This window comes from Numida meleagris, chromosome 9, assembly GCF_002078875.1.
Source record: "Numida meleagris isolate 19003 breed g44 Domestic line chromosome 9, NumMel1.0, whole genome shotgun sequence".
Classification (NCBI taxonomy): domain Eukaryota; kingdom Metazoa; phylum Chordata; class Aves; order Galliformes; family Numididae; genus Numida; species Numida meleagris.
In genome coordinates, this window is record NC_034417.1 from 13103659 (window position 1) to 13125214 (window position 21556).

Genomic DNA, 21556 nt, shown 5'->3' on the forward strand with positions numbered 1-21556 from the left:
ACCAGCTAAGCAAGGTTGGGTAGGACAGGCCTGCAGAGGAGAGATAACTAAGGAATGGTAAATGCATGGAGGGGTATTAGGGACCTCTCAAGAAAACTCTCTCCCTCCTACCACAGTGCTGTCGTGCACTCTGAAAAACACCTCCCATTGTAAATAATCTTCCTGAAGTTAAAGAGGACCTCAAGTAAATCTCTCATCTTATGGTAGCATCACTATGTTGCTGGAGAAGTGCGGGAATGCAGGTGGGCATGGCTGCTGGCAGAAAGGCATTTTTGCATTGCACGTTTTTTTACATTATCTAAGGAGCTGTTGGTTGTTTCTTCCCATTTCCAGCATGGCTAGAGGTGCAGTAGCAGTCATGTAGTGCTGAAAGACTACAATAACAAGCTAAGAAGCTTTTGTGATGGAGTTTCAGTGCTCACAGCAGAAAATGAAGCCAGAAGCCATGTGCAAAAAAAAAAAAGAGAAAAAAAAAAGAAAAAAAAGAAAGAAAAAAGCGTTATTCAGACAAAATGGAGCTAGTTAACCAAATTCCTATGAATTTCAAGTCTGAGCCATGTGCCGCCTCGGATGGAAGACTGCTCCCCAGGAATGAACTGCTTTTCCTTGGCTTCTAGCCCATGCCACCTGTCCAGTTCTGCCTAGGTAAAGCAGCACAGTGCTAGCAAGCATTGGCTCTGTGACTTGGACCTGGGCCAGGCAGGGAGATGGCCTGTTAGTAGCTGTCACTCACTTGACTGGGTTGGTTGTCTGGTGCTGGGAGAGGATTCGGCTGGAAGACTTCTGCCAAGATTTTCTGCATGACAGCATCTCCATACAGCAGCCCATGGCCTGACCGAGCTCCTTCCTGCACTTCCTAAGAGCTGGCTGCAAAGGTAAGGAGTTGTGACACTTCCAGGCAGCCCTATTTGGACGTCTCTGCAAACACAAGCTGCTCCCTGTCTGAGTGCTGCAGGCTGCCTGCTAACAGCAGAGAGGTACTGGCACATGGGGAGAGAGTGGGGCTCTGGCACCAGTTTTCTCTTCATAAGGTGGCCTGCCCCTGTGCATGTAGAGGGCTGTGCTCCCAGGATATGCCTTGCTGTCATTTCTTCTCATTCGACCTCCCTGAAAAGCCATGCAGGGAATCATCATCATGCAGCAGGCTTAAAACAAGCCCAAAGCATCAAAAACAAATGAGAAAAATGGCTCAAGCGTTGAAATAACAACAAAGGTAGTACTGAAGAAAGGTGAGATGATGGTGGAAAGATGCTTTATGATAAATGCACGAAACTAGGGCTCTTTAGCTTGTAGCTTCTGCTCCTGCCATAGACTCCACTGGACAAGGTACTCAAGATTTCATTGTCTCCATCCTCCCCTGTAAAATGAATGCGATTCCCTCCTTGGAGGATTTGACAATGGAAGACTTCTGCCAAGATTTCCTGCATGACAGCCTCCCTCCCTTTCCTCAAGTTCCGAGGTCACAAAGGCAGAAGTTGTCAGTATTACCATTCAGTTTGGCCTCTGTATTAACACAAGTTTCCATGAACCAATGCTTTGAAGTAAAGAATATTGTAGAAGTCCATCATCACAAATGGTTGTGAATCCACCACAGTCTTTACAAAAAGCTCCAGTTCTTAATCACTTTCGCTGTAAAGTTGTGCACATCCTAAGCCAAACTAGTCTAGCTCTTCTTTCAAGCCACTCTAATTCACTGTTTTTGTCTGCCAGGCTAAGGATCTTATTGCCACATAAGTGTTCCCAAAGTGTTCCCAACATTTCCAAACTGTGACAAAATCAGCCCATCAGCTTGTAAGGTACCTGGATAAAGGTCTTGGAGTCAAAGGCAACATGTCCTATCTTTGGGATAACTACTGTGGCTTTTTTTACTGAAGCACCGGTTATTTCCCAGCAGCTTTCCTGAACTGTGACGACCAGCACATGATGCAGTATTCCAGCGTGAATACCTGCCCGTAGTTAATACCAGCTCACTCTTCCTCCTCTTCCTTCTCTTCAGCCCATTGTCTTAGAGGACAGTAAGTTCATCTTCTAGACTAAAATCACCCACGGATGTGAGCTTCTAGAGGTCACTGCTTTTCAGAAGAGCTAGAGGTCCTTGGAGGAAACACTGAATGATTTCCCTTTTCATTCCCCATCTCCATTTTGCAGTCTGTCAGGTTTAAATCTGCTTCATCCACACCACGCTTATCCTGCTTTGTTCTAAATTCCTCCTCAAAATGACAGTCAGTATCTATTCAAATGCTTCATACGGCAATCTTGTTATCATTATCAACCAAACGTGTAATTTTCTCCTCCTCTCCTCTTCCCCAAACTATATGATCTTAGTTTATTAGATTCTATTTCTATAAAACAAGCCATGGTATGAGGTACAATAAAAATACAGAGAAAGGTGATGAGGCATCTTACTGCCACCTTTGAATTCTGATTGGATTCCCAGATAGGCAAGATATTTAGCCATCAAAAAGAATAAGCATGCTGATCCCTCTTAAAATCTTGGCTGCCAAAGCAGAGGTGAACGTTGGAGGCTCTTCTAAGGGCATAATACTGTTGAACTTAACTGGAATGTAACTTCTTGTGATTTCCTTGTGTACCTTTAGTTAGAAACTCCTGACAGGATGCTTATGTCTGAATTCATCTACTGGAGAAGAAGTGATTATTGGAAATGTAGAGATGATGGTTTCACATTACAGTGTATGTGTAAGTCCTTTATTGAGACTTGAGATCTTTAAGATCCTCTCAAAGGTAATCAATGGCACTTTAGTACCCTTTGAAGCTTTTATTCACAACACTTGCACGCTACTTTGTGCCACATTGACTTTACTATTTTCCTCCATTTTTTTTTTTAAATTACTCCAGATCTGCATTTAAGATGCTGTAAATGTGGTGATCTGTCAACCTCACTCACGCAGTGCATCAGGCACTCCCTTTCTACGGTAAAACCTGCGGTCATCATTACATTTTCATATACCCTAGAACAGCAATGGGCTGATTGATTGCTTTACTTCGTGCTAGCCATTCTGGGAACTGATCCACAGCACCTTCAAAGAGCTCAACAGGACTGGGATTGACCTACTGGGTTATGGTGCTTGAAAATAACTGTGATGAAACTCTAATGTAAACGGGGCTCCAAAGCTCTGAATGTGCTATATTGTATGTGCTTCGTGAATGAGAGCTGGATGCTCTTTAAAAATGTAATTTGCAAATTTTAAGTCTTCACAGATGTTTAGAGGTTGATTTGGGACCTTAAATAGGCTGCTTCTTTTTTTTTTCCCCCCTTCACTACAATTTTAATCTCGCACAGCCATATGAGCTATCAGTGTCAGAAACAGCTGCTTTGGTCCAGCCCATAATATCTTTCCTGAGAAGGAAGAACTGTCACAAACAACCTGTAAAAGATGTTAGTCACGTTCCTTGGTGTAATACTGGAAGCATCTAGTTATAATGCTGGTGAAAGTGGTGTGAGAGTCAATTTGGAACAAAATAAAATAGCTATGTGCAAGATCTTTGAAGAAGAGACTGTAAATGTGCAACATGAAACAAGGAAATTGTTTTAGCTTCCTTATGATTTTAAGTCATATTTCATTTACTCTGCTACCATTGCTATCACAGCAATAAAAATATTATAAAACCTGTCAGTAGGAGCCGAGATGGCTTCTTACACTACCATACCTGAAGACTCATTTTTTATAATCTCTAAAGCCCTCAGTACCCCCAGTAAATCTTCCATCCCTTCAGAACTGTAGTATCATTAGGGTTGGAAAAGATCTCTAAGATCATCAAGTCCAACCCCAGTGCACCCCCACCGTGCCCACTAACCATGTCCCTCAGCGCCACATCCCCACGGTTCTTGAGCATCTCCAGGGACCCCACCACCTCCCTGAGCAGCCTGTGCCAGTGCATCACCGCTCTTTAGGAGAAGAAATTTTTCCCAGTACACAAGCTGAACGTCCCCTGCTGCAACTTGAGGCCATCACCTCTTGTCCTATCACTGTTACCTGGGAGCAGAGGCCAACCCCCACCTCACCATAACCTCCTTTCAGGCAGTTGTAGGGAGCTGTAAGGTCTGCCCTGAGCCTCCTCTTCTCCAGACTGAGCCATCCCAGTTCCCTCAGCCACTGCCCATAAGACTTGTGCTCCAGACCCTTCACAGCTTGGCTACCCTTTTCTTGACACACTCTAGGGCCTCAGTGTCTTTCTTGTAGGGAAGGGCTTCATCTCAGAATCAACCACTCTTTTTTTTTTTTTTTTTTGTCATATCACACTCTGCAGTGCTTAATAACCTCACACTTTTCTGTTGATTTCTTTATATGGCAGAAGTCAGAGGCATTTACATTTCACAGATATAAATTGCCAAACTACACCTTTGAAAATATATCAAAAACTACAATTTATTCATCTGCCTAAGAGATGCCATGAATCTCTCATTCTCCGATACCTTATATTCAGCCAAGCTCCTGTGCAGGCAGTTTTCCTTGTAGCTCAGCCTTATTTCAAGGGAATGCATCTTCCCAAGCACAGCGTTGTGCCCCACCTGCAAGGAAGACCAGAAAGAATTCAGGGACCAGCACCCCAGGGTCATGCATGACCCATGTTGGAGTTGGCAACGCTATTCCCTGTGACTGGGAGCACAAAGAATTTGAAGTGAGGCGTGAAATATTTAACCAGGCTGCCACTATGTAAAAATGATAGAGAGGGCCTGAGCGGAACATCTGTCAGCGAGGTGGCAGCTGGCGAAGCCCGGCAAGGATTTCCTGGAGAGAAATGGGGCATAACTTACTAATAGAGAGTTGCAATGCTGAGCTGTGTGGGAGGGCGAGGGAAGCATGTGTGAGTGAGCATGAAGAGCAAGAAGAACAAATGCCCTGAGGAACCTCATTTGGAAGGGCAAACATGAGTGCTGCAGCGTGAGAGAGGAGATACAGATGAGAGGAGTGTGTGCACGTAGCAGGGTGATCCCTCACAGACCAAGTGATGATCTCTAATTGCCAGAGGTTCTTGCTACCTGGTTCTGGCAGTGAAGGATGATCCTAGACCTCTTTTCTTGTAGATTTTTGTAGGTGCAGGTGTCTAGCTGTGGAGAAGGAGAAGCTCCAGGCCTTTTAAGAAAGGGAGACACAGAGCAAGCTGATGGTTTCCCTTGGTAGTTCCACTGCAAATGGGACTGAGCAGCCCATGGGCAGGCATCCAGGATGCAGCCCAGCAAAAACCAAGAGCTTTGGAGTCCAAACATCATCCAACATAGTATGGGGGGAGGTGGGGCCGATACTACTTTCTGCACATGTACTTTTGAAGAAGCTCCACCTGACCTTCCCCAGGGCGGACACTGGGTGGTCCATGGCTGGCTTGCTCCTTGCTCCCCACAACAGCCCACTTCTCCCTGCACTGAACTCATGGTAGGATGTCCATGGGAAGGGACATAAGCAGCCACTTACACTCAGCAGGTATTACACAGCACTAGGTCAACCCCTTGAGGGCACAGGGGAGGTGAGGCTGGGGGAAGAGAAAGAGGCAACCAGGGAGAAGGTGAAACCACATCTGAGAGGGAGCAGGCTGTGAGTGCTGAGGAGGGGTGCTTGGAGAGACCTTCAGGGATGAGATGCAGAGGCTAAGAAGTGCAGTAATTAATTTCCCCACCATCACCACTGCCCTCCTACAGATACTACTGCTGTTTGTTGAGTTTAGCAGTGCTTTACGAAAAACTAATTCCACTTTTTGCACTAAGGTAGAGAATGCCAGGCACCGGCAGTTTTATCCATGACCCAGGGTACTGGAAGGGGTTAATCAGCTAGGGTACATGGTTAAGAGCATGAGTGTGGGAGACAATGAGAGAACAGAGTTGGACTCAACTTTGCATTCTCCCCCACACTCCTTTTGGAGGGTGTTTCAGGGACAGGCTGTGAGGAATGCACACTATCTAATCTGCATGTATAATGTAAATATGCACATTTTTATTTGCTCTCTCCATCTGCAGGGAACTTGCTGGCATCAGAGCGGCCATGTGGTCTTGTAGCAAAGTTTCCTTGTAAAAGGAAAGGAGGGGACCTAGCAACACTGCTTGCTCTCCGCCTCATGTGTACACTGTGGAAATGAGTGCACACAGACCATCTTACTTGCACTTTCACGTGTTTGCTCTTTGCTCCTAGGACCTTTAAATAAAGGTTCGATTAGGCTCCTTACATTTGACTGAATGGGAAAGTCAGGGTGGAGGGTGGGAAAGAGAAGAAATTACACCCAGCCACCCTTAAATGATAATTTCAATCTTTTTCTCTACCTAAGCAAGAAATAATTAGTATTTAGTATGGGTCAAATTGTTTTAGTCTCTTGGCGTACAGAAAATTAATGGAGGTAAAATCAAAAATGCTAAGTTTTTTGGGGGGCTGAGAAAATCAAAATGTTTCATCTGAGATTGTCAAAATAAAGCATCCAGGCTGTATTTTTGGCCTTTTTTTTTTCCTGATTGCATCTGAAGCAAGTTGAGTATTTGCAGATTGACTAAACCAGCCTGATTCTGCATTTTTGCTGACAAATAATTTCCGCCAAGAGCTGTTCACCAGCTTCATCGTGGCCCTCTGAACAATGATGCCTGCACTGGCTGGGGAGCACCACTAGCAGCTGGAGTCACTTGCCCTGTCATCAATAGCCTGCAGTGCTCGAAGTCCTGCATGCCCTATTAATTGTCCCTCTCCCGACTGGCTGGAATATCTGACTTTGTTCTGTTAAACTTCTGCAACTTGATGACTTCAAAGCGGGGAGAGGTGTTGCTAAGCAGAAGGTAAGGGTGCAACAGCACAGAAGCTTGCACAAAATCACCAGGATCTAGTAAAAACTTCCTTCATAATGTCTTTCAAGAATCTGCATCTGCCTTTCTGTTTTGTTTTTGTTTTTGTTTTTAAGGGCATGACTGACTCAGAAGTGTTTTTAATCTATTTTCCTTATTGTTCCACAGCATGCATGCGTATTTGTGCAAGGTATTTGTGTGTATGTGGTTGTGACAGTATAAATATTAATAGCGCAAGGGTGAGAATACGTGTGGCCCTCAAATGAGGTTATATAAACACACAGCTGCTGCGCTATTTGTAAATTTATAAAGACACATTTCCATCAAGAGTGTGAAAGTCAAATAAGCATGCAGAGAGAGAGAGCACATATGCTTCATAAACTGTGCAAGAAGCCTATAGGAATTACATGGTGCTGCTTAAATCATGGTCCCATTGAGGTCAACTGAAGCCATGTCACTGACTTCACTGGGATCAAGACTTGGCACAATGCACTTGCTGTGATTTCCCCGGGTAGGCCAGATCAAGCTACTGGAAAAAGCAAAGATCACACTCCTATCACAGTAGCAAAAGAGCTGATCCCTAGTGGCTGGCTGACATCTGAGCCAGATGGGGACGATGCAGCCATGTAGCAGCCAGAGAAGATAACCTCCACTCTGGCTTCCCACAGACTTTGCTGCTGTTGAGAGAACAGAATCTGGATAGGATTCTGCACAGGGAGCCCTGCAGTTGCCTCCCTGCATTCCCCTAAGCACTGAGCTGCACTAGAGAGATGCAGTGGTGGTGCGTCAGCCAGGCCAACAAAAGAGCATCGCTTGTGTATTTGGAAGGGTGATATGTTGACAGCGTGCAGGCCAGATATGCGAACTGCCACACACTCCCATTCTTGTGGCTTCAGCAGCTGCCTGCACTCACACTTTCCCCAGGGAGGTTTCAGAGTTACTGTCAAACCTCATTCTGGATGACAGAATTTGATGGGTCTAAGGTTTCATCCCAAAGACGAGGTGGAGCACAAAATGAGATGAGTCAGAGGCAGGAAGGTTTCAAGCATGAGCAGAAATAGTCTGGCTAGAGAAATGGATTAAGAAATTTATAAAGCCTCATTTTCTCTATGCAATATTACATTTCTCCTACTGCAGAAAATGATACTCAGACCCCAGCAGCAAGTCTAGGACCATTCTTTGAGCTCACAAAATGACCTTGGCAATGACAGCAGCATTTGAGTCACAGACATCTTCCCTAGAGGCTATTCTCAGCCTACTGCATCACAGCAAGTCCATGCCCAACTCAGAAAGGACTTGGCGTGTTGATATACGTTCTGTACTCCTCGAGGTATGGTAGAAGTGGAGTTCATGTGAAACCATACCCTACATTTCCACAACCTTCCTAAGTCAGCCTCCCTCATTGGCCCAGAACTCTTGAGTAGCCAGTGAAGATAAATAGGTTTGGTCAGATTGCACCTCAGACCTTAGATGAGCTAAGGAAAGTGGGCTGACTCCAATTCTGCCTTTGGCGGGGAAAGCTTATCTTCTAATGTCTGACTTATATTGTCCTCAATGGAGGGGATCCATCTGGGGGAATCATTTTGCAGCAGGTTGGGCTGTGTGTATTGCAGTACTGCACAGTAACCACCCTCTGTGGTCAAGACCCGATACTGAAATGAGAATAACAGCTTTTCAGGTAATTGAATTTTCGGTTCACTAGCAGTAACACTTCTTTTCTGCATTGTTTTTGACTAACTTTCGGCTTGAAAACAACTAAAGAAAAAAACTGTCTTAGTTTGATCAAAACATTTTTTGCCCCTTTGTAACAGGTGATAGCTGGGTTTTGAGCACAACTTTAAAAATAAAATGTAAGGTAATTTCGAACTAAACTAAATTTGCAATGGAAAGATCAAAATATTTTGTTTGAAAATCACAAAATGAAACATTTAGATGCAAGTAACAAGTTTGATGTCAAAATGAAGGTTCTAAATTCTCCCTCCGGCCTCTGAGAAGGATTCCGTGAAGCAAATACAAAACTGCAAAAAAGTTGCTGTGTTACAAAAACTGCATTACCCACTGAAAGAAAATAATCCCAAAATGTCTTTCTGATCTAAAAAGTGATTCCACAAATGCAAGAGATCAGGCAGCTGTTTCTTGGACACAGCGTGGAACTGCTTTAGCTACGGTTTCAGCAAGTCACCCCTAGGCTTTACGTTAATGTCTCTGCTCAGTGATCACGAACCTCTTGTAATTTGGTACATAAAAATGTCCTGCTAGCACCATCAAGGATGGAAGACAGCTCCTCTCATCCAGACCACAGTGTAGCAGCAACGTGGGCTTGATTTATCATACCTTTCTTTAAGTTATTTGTATTTGTTCCAGTCAGCAGACTGGCTTTTGCGATGTTCAGTTTTAATGTGAGGAGAAGGCCCTGAAGAGAGTGATACAAATTTTATGGGAATGGTTTGCATTTCATCCCAGGGGTTTCTTTGCTGCTTAAGCAAAATATGAGTGAGGGAGGGGAGTGGGGGGAATCATAGAATTGTTTGAGTTAAAAGGGACCATTAAAGGCCATCTGGTCCAACTGCCCTGCACTGAACAGGGACACCTACAGCTGATCAGGTGCTCAGAGCCCTGTCCAGCCTGACCTGCAGTGTCTGCAGGGACGGGGCACCCACCACCTCTCTGGGCAACCTGTGCCAGTGCCTCACTGCCCTTACTGCAAAAACCTTTTTCCTTACATCCAATCTAAGTCCTCTCTCTTTTCATTTGAAACCATTTCCCCTTGTTCTATCACAACAGATCCTGCTGAAGAGTCTGTCCCCTTTCTCACAGACCCTTTAGGCACTGAGAGGCCGCACTCAGGTCTCCCCGGAGCCTTCTCTCCTCCAGGCTGCACAGCCCTGGTAAGGGAGAGAAAAACCTGGAGTGGGAGATTTCACTCAGCCTATGGACACACAGAGACAAATGCCAGTCTCTCTATGCCTTCTGACTCAAGCATGGTCACAGACACCTCATGTTGCATTGCTTGGGGTGGGATTTGAGGCAGACAGAGGGAAGGAGCCGCTGCCTGAATCGAGCAGGCCGACCTGCGGGTGATTGCTCGCTGCCAGAGAGCCGCTCTCCTCAGCACAGCTCCTCAGGCCTGTACTTAGCTCAGCTGGATGGCCTGGCCTGAAGCTCCTGCTCTGTTATTATCCAGACGGGGGTTTTCAAAGCTACTCAAAATGTCCGTGATTGTGCAGGCAGTAGGTGGCAATTTGCAGGCGAGGGCCCTGCGCTGCGGTCGACAGGACAGTGGGCGACTGGCGGAGGTGGCACAGCGGGCCTTGGGCAGGTGATGGCTGCGTGCTCCCCCTTCTCATCCCCTGAGTTTGTCCCTTCTGCATGGGAGATGGCAATGCAGGCTCACTAAACTCATTCGCCTGGCTGTCTCCAAATACATGTGATAGAGGAGACGGTTTATCTCATTGTGGGTGAACTCAAGAGCTTATTCAGTTGAAAACTTTTCCCAATTACAGCTATCTAAACATCTACAATGCTCTCTGAGCCATGAGGTCTGGGATACGACCATGGGGCCATCAGCCTGGCAGCTTTCAGGAGCTTTGTTCACCTGGCATGCATGCCCTGCTCGGCTTTAGCTGTGGTCTGACCTCAACTCAGATGAGAATCCCCTGTGATTTTTCCATGTCCCTCTGATGCATGTACCTTTCACTTTGACTTTCCTCTCCTGTTGCACAAAGAGCTGCCACGCATCCAGGCTCTGTGATTGCATATTCCCCACATCCCTTTGTGATGGATATTAATCTGCTCTGCTGTATTTCACTCTGATTTCCTTCAGTAAGCACTGGTAAGGAGTGCATGGGAAGATGAAAGGAGGCATCCTGCAAAGTCAGGCATGACTTCTGGAAGCAGCAGGGGTTCGGCAGGGATGGGTCTGTGCCTACCCCAGAACTGTACCCTGAGCCAGGCTGAGACTGATGTGCAAGAGGTAGATATGGGTACAGCTGCTCAGGAATCACATGAAATTTGACATCTACAACAGGGAAAAATGTAGATATCTTTGAGAAGGAACAGTAGTTTCCACAACCTCACTGATGGCTGAGGAAAGTGGTGAATAACCAAAACGAACAATGGCCTGTGGAAATTTCTCTAGGAAAACTGCAGAAATATCATGAGTTTCTTAACTGCTCCAATATCAGATTATTTGGCTCCAATTATGTCCTTCCAGCGAAATAAACTGTTTCTCATCCCCACCCTGATAGTCATGGAGCAATGGAGTAATTATCTGCGATACTGAACTTGAATAACAAAGCCCCCAACATTATTAAAGCCACAATAAGCTACAGGATACAAGTGACCTCCACAGTTCTTTCTGCAATATTTGTCTATTTTGTAATTCTGGATCTATGAACCCCTGCTATTCTCTGTCCCTTTGAAATAACAATGTCTGTCTCTATACTTTGCTTTTCTACCACAGATCTCTAAGTGCTTCACAAAGGCAAGTATCATTACTATCATTTTATGGATGAGAAATCCGGACACAGGGAGGTTAACTGCCATTGTGCTACCCTACATTTACTCTTCTTCCAACAGATCATCTGTCTATGATGCAGGTCAAATTTCTCTCTTTCATTCCTGGATCTCTCTCCCTTCAGTATTGCTTCCCTGTTCATCCCAGTACAATCCAAAAGCGTATTCAGAGGTTTAAATTTATGTAGAGTTATTGACACTGTGTTCTGCTCTTTGTCTCCCTGAGGTTCCTGGAAATTCTGCTATTCCTGCCTGCTTTAAAAAGAGCTGAGATAATTTCTTTTTCTATGAGCACAGATTAGAAAAACAGATCTGATTCAGGTGTCTCCCAAAGTCTGAAGGAGCCTGACTGTGGGAATCCAGTTAAGACTCCTTGCAGGATAAAGGACAATTACATTATTCATTATTTTAGATTTAGGTTTCCACCTCAGCAAAGTGCCTGGCTTCACAGGGTGAAGTGGTGATGTCTCTTCATATTGGAGCCTTGTTAGTCCATCTTTGCTCAACAATACTTACGTTAATGCTAAAAAATTCAGAGGAAATATATTTTAGACTGCAACCCATACCTGACCTTTTTTCACCCAGCATGGTGAGGAAAGAAAACGAATCTTTGCCTTTGAATGATAAACTGTTTAAAAATAGGGCTCACAATGGCAACATTGACAGACTTTCATTTATGGCAGCTTCAGCATGACGAGGATAGTATATTTCATGGGGCTGGAAGGAACAACAAGAGAAAAGAGAAAAAGAAAATAACATAATTTCTCTCTGAGGTGTTCCCCCTGCAAAACCAATTACTGGTTCTGTACTTCTGCAGGATGTGAAGTGGTTAGCAAAATATCAAGCAATGGTGCAGAAGATACTTTTGTCACCTGTGAATTTCTCTTTGGGAGAGGGTGGATAGGACACCAAAGACAGAATAGGTAAAAGGACATAATTCAGTTAGTAGATCTGCAGATGCTTCTTTGCACAAGAACCTTCATACCCCAAAACGTTTTCTGCAATGTACACTCTGGTAGAAGTAGAGTAAGCTCAGAAGAACATCCTCATTAGAAGACATTAAAAATAGCTGTACAAGGACAGACTAAAGGTTCTTAAAGTCAAAATCCCATCTCTGGTAGTGGTTTAAATAACAGCATGAGAATAAGGCAAATACTTATGCTTCCTTTACAGCTTGTGGAATTCCCACTAGTTTTAGCCATGCATTATTTTAGTTCCCCTGTTGCAGACCCCATGCACAGATTTCCCTGTGTACAGATTCTTCTGACTGCATATCATGGTACAGTACTGACATTTGCACTTAAATCTTAGATCTGACTATGAACCACACTGTATGCAGTCCCTGCAAACCAAGGTCAAAAGCATTTGGATCACTAGTAGACATGACTATGCAAAGTCGTTTGAGTAATTCTTAAGGACAGAATAATTAGAGACATGGAAGTAAATGTAAAACAGGATTAAATGTTAAATAGAGAGACACAGAGTTCCAGACTAACTCAGTATCCTTTCATAAGATAATTGATTTTCTAGACAAAGAAAATGCAGTAGATGTAATCTATCTAGATTTCAGTAAAGCATTCGATACGGTGTTGCATGAGAAATTGTTTTGTTGGATAATATGAGATATAGCACAGGCATTGTAAAACAAACAAGGAAACAGCTGAAGGGGAAACAACAACAGGTTTGTTTGAAGGATGAAGTGTCAGGTGGGAGGAAGGATAGTATGGGGTGTCCTAAAGAGGCTCCCTGGAGGCAACTCTGGCTTAAACTTTCGTAAACACTCTGTGTACAAAAAGTACAGATACGTTTCCGTGGGTACAAACCTGGAAAACCACAGCACTGGTGAGACTGCATCTTGAGTACTGTGTTCAGTTTTAGGCCCCTCACTACGAGAAAGACATCAAAGCCCTGCAGTGTGTTCAGAGAAGCTGGTGAGGGGTCTGGAGCACAAGTTTTATGAGGGGCGGCTGAGTGAACTGGGATTATTTAGCCTGGAGAAGAGGAGGCTCAGGGGTGACCTTACTGCTCTCTACAACTGCCTGAAGGGAGGTTGTGGTGAGGTGGGGGTCAGCCTCTGCTCCCAGGTAGCAGCGATAGGATGAGAGGGAATGGCCTCAAGCTGCAGCAGGGGAAGTTCAGCTTACATATTAGGTTAATCTTCTTGTTCAAGAAACATTTAGATGTTGTACTGAGGGACATGGTTTAGTGGGAAATATCAGCGATAAGTGGATGGTTGGACTGGATGATATTAAAGGTCTTTTCCAACCTTGGTGATTCTATGATTCTATGAAATGGGAAGAAGGATCGAGCTGTCATACAAGAAGAGTTAGGTGATTTTGAGAGTTGGAATAACAGGAAGAGGATGGGATCTACTAGTATAGATTGCAGTATCATGAATTTAAGTTGCAGCAATGGTGTTTTTGACTAAGATCTGGGAGTCTGTCACTTGGAAATAACAGAAAAAGAGAGAGATATAGGTGCTGTGACTGATGGCAAGGTAGATAGCTGTGACTCACCAATGTGATGTCATAATTAAAAAAGTCATTGTGAGGTCTGGGTATAGCAGCTAGTGTATTTCTGCTTGACAGTGAGAGTACTGATCCCACTGTGCAAGGCCGGATCTTTGATCTGGTGACTGACACTGAAGAGGGGTAGTACGAAAAAGGAGCTGTCATGGAACTGAGCCTGTGACTGAGAGACTGGAGACACAGTCCTACCAGACAAACATGGAAGACAAGAAGTCTTGGCTTCTGTAGCCTGACGTTGAAGACTGAGATAGCTATGTTTGCAATTCATGAATATATCAGTGCTGTAAACACCAGGAGAGAACAAAAATGCTATAACCTAAAGGACAAGGCTGCTAAAAAAAAAAAAAAAAGGTACCTGTTGGGTAAAAATATATTCACAGACACATGCAGCTTAGATTTCAGAGAATATTCTCATTCCACCAGAATCGTGAACATCAATTTGGAGAAATGATTTTTAAAAAGCCTGCTCAGTTCAAGACGGAAAGGGCTTGGCTATTCATAGATGGTCTGGGGAAAACTTGCACAATACATTCCCAAAATATTCCATCTCCATCACTGTTATTTAGCCACTTTTTAATCAGCACGCAGAAATGAAATCATAAAACAGTATGAATAAGGAAACAAATAGCCAATCTCCTGGTTATATGTTCTATCAGTCCCCTGCTGGTACCTTGGCTTAGAATTATTTGTGTTCATTCTCAGTGTCCCATATCTTACCAGTTCAGTTTCTAGCACATATTTTTGCATTGCAGTTAGGTTCGTTTTGTTCAGACTGATATACAATATTCACAACTCCCTGATAGCTGTGAGATTCCCTTTAATATGAATTTCAGAGGTGAATCCTACACCCTAACAATGGAGACGAATTATTCACATTTTCAGATGACCTTGCCCTTCATCCAGACAACAGTGGTCAATCTAAATTATGTTGCTCCAATAAAATGTAGTTAGCTGATGAGGTCAGATACATTATTTTTTCTTCTCTAGGCATAGCCTGCAGCCTTAGTTTGTAGTGGGTTAGATGGCACTTAGAGAATGATCTCGGCATTGGAAAAACAGATTGACATGATGGGCATGAACAGTTTAGCAGGTTGGAAACTGGTAAGCTGGTGTTTACAAGCAAACTGGTTTAAGTACGGATTGTTTTGTTTTTGAGAACAACACCAGGGTGCTTTGAAGCTGTGTGCCACAGCAGCTGCTTAACAATTAACTGAAGGAAAAATTATAAAAATAAAGACATGAAAAAATAATAGTCTTTGAATAGTGACAAAACATTGTCTAGTCTTTGAACCCATAGAAAGATGTAGCATCGAGGAAATCAAGAGTGTTTTGTGTACGAGTCATTTCTTATTGTATGTTTTTGACTTGCCATCAACTAACTTTATTTGATAACTCCTCATTTTCTTAATCTAAAAGCCAGTGAATTTTAATTGTCTGTTGACATTTTCTACAGTGAAGTAACAGTGGAAGGAGACAAACTTACTGCATCTCAAAGGTATTTAGTTTTGGCCACTGCAGACCTTTGAGAACTACACATTACACCTGCTGCTCAGCTGGAACAACTGGATGGCAGAAACTAGAGCATCTCGAAGACCCTGTATTTTCTCTCTTTTTTTTTTCTCCCTCTAATTCCCAAACTTATTTTGAGACTGATCCATCCTACAACGCCAATGTAACTTGCAGGTGTTTCCTGTCACTATTTCTGACCACACTGGCTGAAGATCACCTTATAAGGGTAACAAGGCTTCTGCACAAGAAATCTCTATTTTTGAGCTCACGATGATAATAATAGAAGCTGATTTGCTGACAATGTCATAATTTCCCTATGAATAGCATAATGTAGTCATGAAAGCACAGCTAATTGAAGTCCAACTTGAAACTACAGGGGAATTTGGCCTCTTGTTTAACAGCGTTCACTTAATTTACTACTTTCTAAAATAAGAATCAATAAGCAAACAAACAAAAAAGCTTTTGAGTTTATTCTGCAGAGAAAGAATTACGACATGAAGGATAATGTCTCCCTATTTTATAATACCTCTGGCAATAATACACTGAAATCGTTATGAAGCCATGATCATATCAGAGACATTGAGCAAAGAAACAACCACAACAAAACTCAATTTTACATATATTCCTTCACATGAGAGAGAAATCAATCCATTCTCATAAATAATATACAAAACCCTTGAACAGCTCAAAATTCAATACACTTATTAGAATGTCACTAGAGCCCTGGGAGCCATGTGAATGTAAACTTAGGTAGAAAGAACGATCCAAGCTCCATCATTTCAAAAATTCCTAGATAAAAAGTGGCCATTAAAGATATCATAGGATTTTATTGGAGGGAAGGGATTTAACACACTACAGGGACCCCACTCTTTGCTCTCACATTGGTCAGCTGTGTTTGTTGGAAAATTACGAAGTTTTATGCAAGGCAGATGAATTTGGAAGAGGATGTGGGTAAGACTGTGGATTACACATTCAATTTATGAGGATGCCTGGGCAAAGGAGACAGTAAATCTTTTGTAGTCATGCATGATATCATTTTTCACTGGTTTGGATAACCTTTGTGTCCTAGCAAGGTCACACGTAAAGATATTTTTCTAAAGACAAGGTCCTCGGTTTTATCTTTCCATTCCTACAGGCCTGGTTAAACTCCTGTGTCCCAATGTGAAGGAGCTACAGGACAAGTTCTAAGTATCTACATTAAGGCAGTTCATGTAAACAAAGGCTGCTGAAATATCATATCTTTTCCTGGTCATAAATGGAGGATTCTACAAACAAATGGGGTTAAACGAAAATTATCTCTCGTGCTCTTCCAAAGCAAAACTGTTGGGTTTTTTTTGTTTTCTTTTTTTAACTTCAGCAGTCTCATCTGTACAGAATTAGTAGCTATCACGAATGCAAAAGATTAAACTGTTCTGATTGCTATCACAAAGGCATTTCACAGCGGAGGTGTTTTTGTTGTTGTTGTTTTGTTTTTTTTGGGGGGAACGTTTTTTCCTTTACTAGTAAATATCTAAAAGGGGCAGTCATGGTAGTAACTCATCTGTAGTCTGTTACTGAACAATATGAGAAATTCCTGTGCGCTGGAGGATACACCCCTGTGTCCTCAAAACCCACCAAGTGCATGCTTTGCTTCAAGCATCCACCATTTGTTGACGTGCCAGTAATCCACAGTCCAGAGGCAGACAGATTCTTGTGGCTCTTCCTCGCTCATACCCTCTCCCTGGTGACTAGATCTATATACTGCGCTACCATCTCCTCCAACCATGCCTACCTGTGGAGCGACTATTCTAATTTTCCTCATCAAAACCTTTTCCAAATGTGCGTGTCCTCTTTCATAGGCAGAGGAGAGTGAATCTGTCACCCATCCCCATACCAAACATGGGATTTTGTGTAGGACGTGTGGCTGACAGAGCCACCAAGTCTAAGCATTATTTTATGAATTGCACTGTTTGTTTTGAAATGCACACACTGAAAGCTATATCTTATCTTCAGCATATGACTGCCATAATAGTCTGTCTCATAACAAGACTGTTAGCCAGAAGGGAGAGTGAAATTACTGGGTTTTTTTTGTATGTGTAACTAACCATGCCTGGACAGAAGGGCACATTTGGCATCATTTGAAACACTGATGTGTCTCAGCGAAAGCTCCTCCTCAAGGCTGCGGGAATACCTCTCTGCATCTGTGCAGCTCATAGAACTGCAACAACTCTGTCTGTTATGCACAGAAGTTAGAGAGTTAGTGAGTGAATTACTTAAGCGTTTTAGACATGGAGAAGCTTCTCTTGACAATGACAAGAATGACAGGAGCTCAGACTCCGCGTCCTGAATACACTAAAACAAATGAGACGACTCCTACTAAGTAGCTAACTTGAGGCAAATTGTATTATTCTTATTAAATAGAAAGTTTTTAAACACTGAATCAGGAGGACTGAGTAGAGCTAATGCATCAAGAGCACCAAATGCTGATTCTCTGCCATAATAAAAACACTGATATGAATGAGAGAAGGAACAAACCATACCTGCGTAACTGGACAGCTTATCTTGTGGTTTGCTTCTGCACTTTGGATTCGAGTTCCTCCTATCTTCACAGCCCATTTAACCAAGTCCAAGTGCTTCCTTTCTCTGCCTGCCATCCTAATCTATGTAAACCAGCTCTGTCAGGCATTTTCCATTGAATTAATACATATTAATGGGCAGTAATACATTTGTACTATTGCATACATTTTCTTGAAGTACAGTTTTCCCTCTAAAGCATTTTGTTCACATTGCTGCATGGTAACTGCATCCACAATAATATCTTTAGTGATTATTCATTACAGGAATAATACAGCTGTGCCAGACACTGTATTTTATGTGGCTTTCTGCTGTATTCTTGTTTTCTGTTTGTTTTTTAAATGAATATGCAACTGTATTTGTAGACTAATTGTGTTATTGCTGTTAGCCAAAGAAAATAATTTTCTACTCAGCTACTGGAAAAAGCACTGGACAGGTAGAAATCAGACTTCTTTCAGATACGGACAGAATTTCTTTTCAAGACAGTAAATGTACGCTTTAGACTAAGCTCTATACCATGAGTTTGATGTATAGATTGTGATGCATATGAAATGCAGTAAACAGACATAAACTAGATGCCAAATGTTATTTTAAATTGGGCAAAACTGACGCTTAGATTAGATGACAGGAGAGTTGTCAAATAGACACACATCTCATTCACACTGGGGTTTCCAGATACTTACAGATCTGGCAGAAATCTCATAGGAGTCTGTGTTTAGGCTCAGATAGAGCTGGATGTGAATCAGGGACAGTTGCTGTTAACAGTCAGATGGTTTCTCGGTGCAATGGAGCAATGTGCGCAGTGCATGCATAATAAGTAGATGCTGGACATCCTCTTTTTTCCTTTGAAAAATGAATACTGCGTAACGAAAATGTAAGCATGCAAAGAAGGTGCTGGAAGAAAGCTTGACTTCCCTTCGCAGTGACTGATCTTTTCTCTGGGCTGGCTCACCTTTTTCCTCGTGCCCTGTGAGATGCCCTCCCGCCATCACAGCCCACCCTCGGGAAAAGAAACAGACTGTTAGGAGCGCTTTAGTCAATTTGCCACCACAGTAGGAAAAACCAGAGATACAAGACACCATGTGGAACAAGATTGATGGGGTAATAATGTGCGTCCATCTTTCTCACTGGAAAACTTCAGCATCAATTATGGTGCAGCTGTAATTGTGTTGTCTGTTGAGCAGAGGCAGACAATGCCTTTGTTCTAACGAGACAGGAGGTTGTGTCCTTCCCTATCATGATCTGATATCTTTCTGTAGGGAGTAAAGGCATCTCTTGAAAACTTAGCTACAAGTAAACAGGCAAACCATAATTAGCTGCAGCAAAATAATTAGCAGCATAAACACCCGCAGGCAATAAACAACTCAAGTTACTGCTATGGAGGCAGCCTGACCTCACTTAGTGTCTATTATCTATAACTTTCTAGAGTCTTATTGATACTGTAGTGCCAAGACCTATGGAATCTGCCAAAGTTTGTTTCTATAATTTACCAAGGAAAACAGTCATTCTACAGTTACTTAGGAGATTAATTAACTTGTCAAATCATTAAGTAGACAGACAGTAATGGAGGTTCCCATTTCATAATTGATTTATCATTTTAGAAGCCTCCCAGATTTAGCTTCTTTGCATGAAGACTCCCATCAAGAGAAAAATACATTAAGATATGGCTGTGATGAGGGGAGCTTTGTGTACGTTTATCTGACCTGTCCAGGACTTTTTCTGATTTTCCCCAGGATTAGTGAGAGACACAATAAATCCCACGCATATTTCGTTAGGATAACAAAGTATGTGTAATAAGCGACCTTTTAGATCTGGATGAGTATCATTTTGGTGGCAGTGCATTACCACTAGGTGAATGACAAGATCAGATTTTGAAAATACGCTGCTCCAGGGAGTGTTAAATTGCTCTGGTCACCTGCTGGGCTCGTGATCAAGTGATGATTTTGGCCGACCCAGGTTCAACTTCCTCCATTTTCTGTGCAGTACTGGTCAAGTCCTACAGGACTGTGAGAGGTCCTGCCTACAAGAACCACATTCAGAGCGGCTTAGCTCCCTCTGCAGCACGTAAAAGCAGATTTTCCAGTTTCCTTCAGCATCTAAAAGGCTGCTGCTTTCTGGAAAGCTGGTGCTGACTGAGGATGCTTAGATTTTGGAAAATCTTTGGCCCTTCATCACACTGTACCTCGTCTATGAGACAGGGATAAACAGCATTGCCCAGCAGTCTAAGGGAGGTGAGTCTTCTGAGAGATGGCGTTCAGTGATGAGCTGAGTACTGAGTGAATTAACACTTTTTATGTATCCTGGATCACAATTATTCCATTTGAAAGCATTTGAGACACTTCAAGGGCTCCTAGGGAATTTGTACCATTCAATTTCCAAAGTCTCCCTGGCATATTAGTTATCTGAGACAGAAGGCAGTAAATAGAAATACCAGGCACCATTCACCTTGCTCCTGAATGCGGAGCTTCATGTGGAATTGTGATACAAGGGACTGTGAAAGCTGACTCTGCTGATAAGATAAGCTCATTTTCTGTTATTTTGTTAGAGGCATATGTATTACTTATATGAATATGCTGACATTTTGTTGGAGCACATGTGAAAACTCTATCTATTTGCCTGCCAAAGATCTTCCCAGGAAAACAGTTGTGCTAACCTGTTTAGAGAAAGCATCCATAAGGATATTATAATCCCGGGTAAATTGAAAAATACATCAAGATATAAATCTGAGTCCAGATTTTGTTCTGCATCTGTTCTGAGGAGACAGTGGCCTGGGACAGTTTATTCCAGCCTCCAGTTAATGTGAATAATTGTTTTGTTTCAGGCTAGAAACCCTCGACTATCAATAAAAATGTAGTTGGTGCACTCAGCCTCCTGTGTGGTACCTAATGATCCATAAAACTGTTTAAAGGAAAGCTGCCAACCTGGTTTTGGCCCTACCTGTAACACTAGTTTTGATGTATGCATACTATACAAATGCATATTCTTGCTTTTTTCTGGCAGTGAAATTCAAACTTCAGAAAGCATAGGACTGTATGAGCAAACTTAATTTACCTCCTTTACGCACCTGCATTTGTGTACCATATTTCATGACATGATCACTGCTGTAAGTTAGTGTTCTGTGATCCTTCTCCCAAAGTGCTGGGAGATACGGCAACTTTCCATAATTTCATAGAAATGATGGAAAATTGGAAATGCAAAATGGACAGGGCAATGAAAGCGCCCGTAAAAGCAGCCTCCACCTTCAGTACCTCCATAGACACGCACAACCTGGCTAAAAAACATTGCTACCGCTTTGCTTGCCTGGCCATAGTACATGCATACATGCACACTGTTTGCTGTCATAGTCAATCTCTTTAAGGACTCAGGGAAGAACACCTTAACTATTGCTAATGAAGAGGCATGAGCCAGGTGAAGCCTGGTGGCTCTGCTCTCTGTATGTCTGCACGTCCTGCCTGGAGGAATTTTAAACCTGGTTAATTGCTCTTTGTGGTGTCTAGACATCTTTAGCAAATGCTTTTTTCCTTTCCCAGCAGTGCTTAGTATTTACATTTGCTCGTTCCACCCCATTCACCCTGCACAATCTCCAGAAATAGATACATTGTACAGCACTTCATATTCAAAAAGAATGAAGACATACTTGGAGGAATTTGGAAATTTCACCAGGAGGATAAGC

The 21556-nt window shown here is 42.8% G+C and overlaps 1 long non-coding RNA gene across 1 annotated transcript in view; it reads right to left on the bottom strand.

Annotated features, from left to right (window-relative positions):
• Nucleotides 4409-21556, bottom strand: part of LOC110404021 — a 48727-nt gene continuing 31579 nt past the window's right edge. Inside the window, exon 3 of the long non-coding RNA XR_002442018.1 lies at nucleotides 4409-4531. This is a non-coding gene — a long non-coding RNA (uncharacterized LOC110404021). The remainder of the gene's footprint in view (nucleotides 4532-21556) is intronic.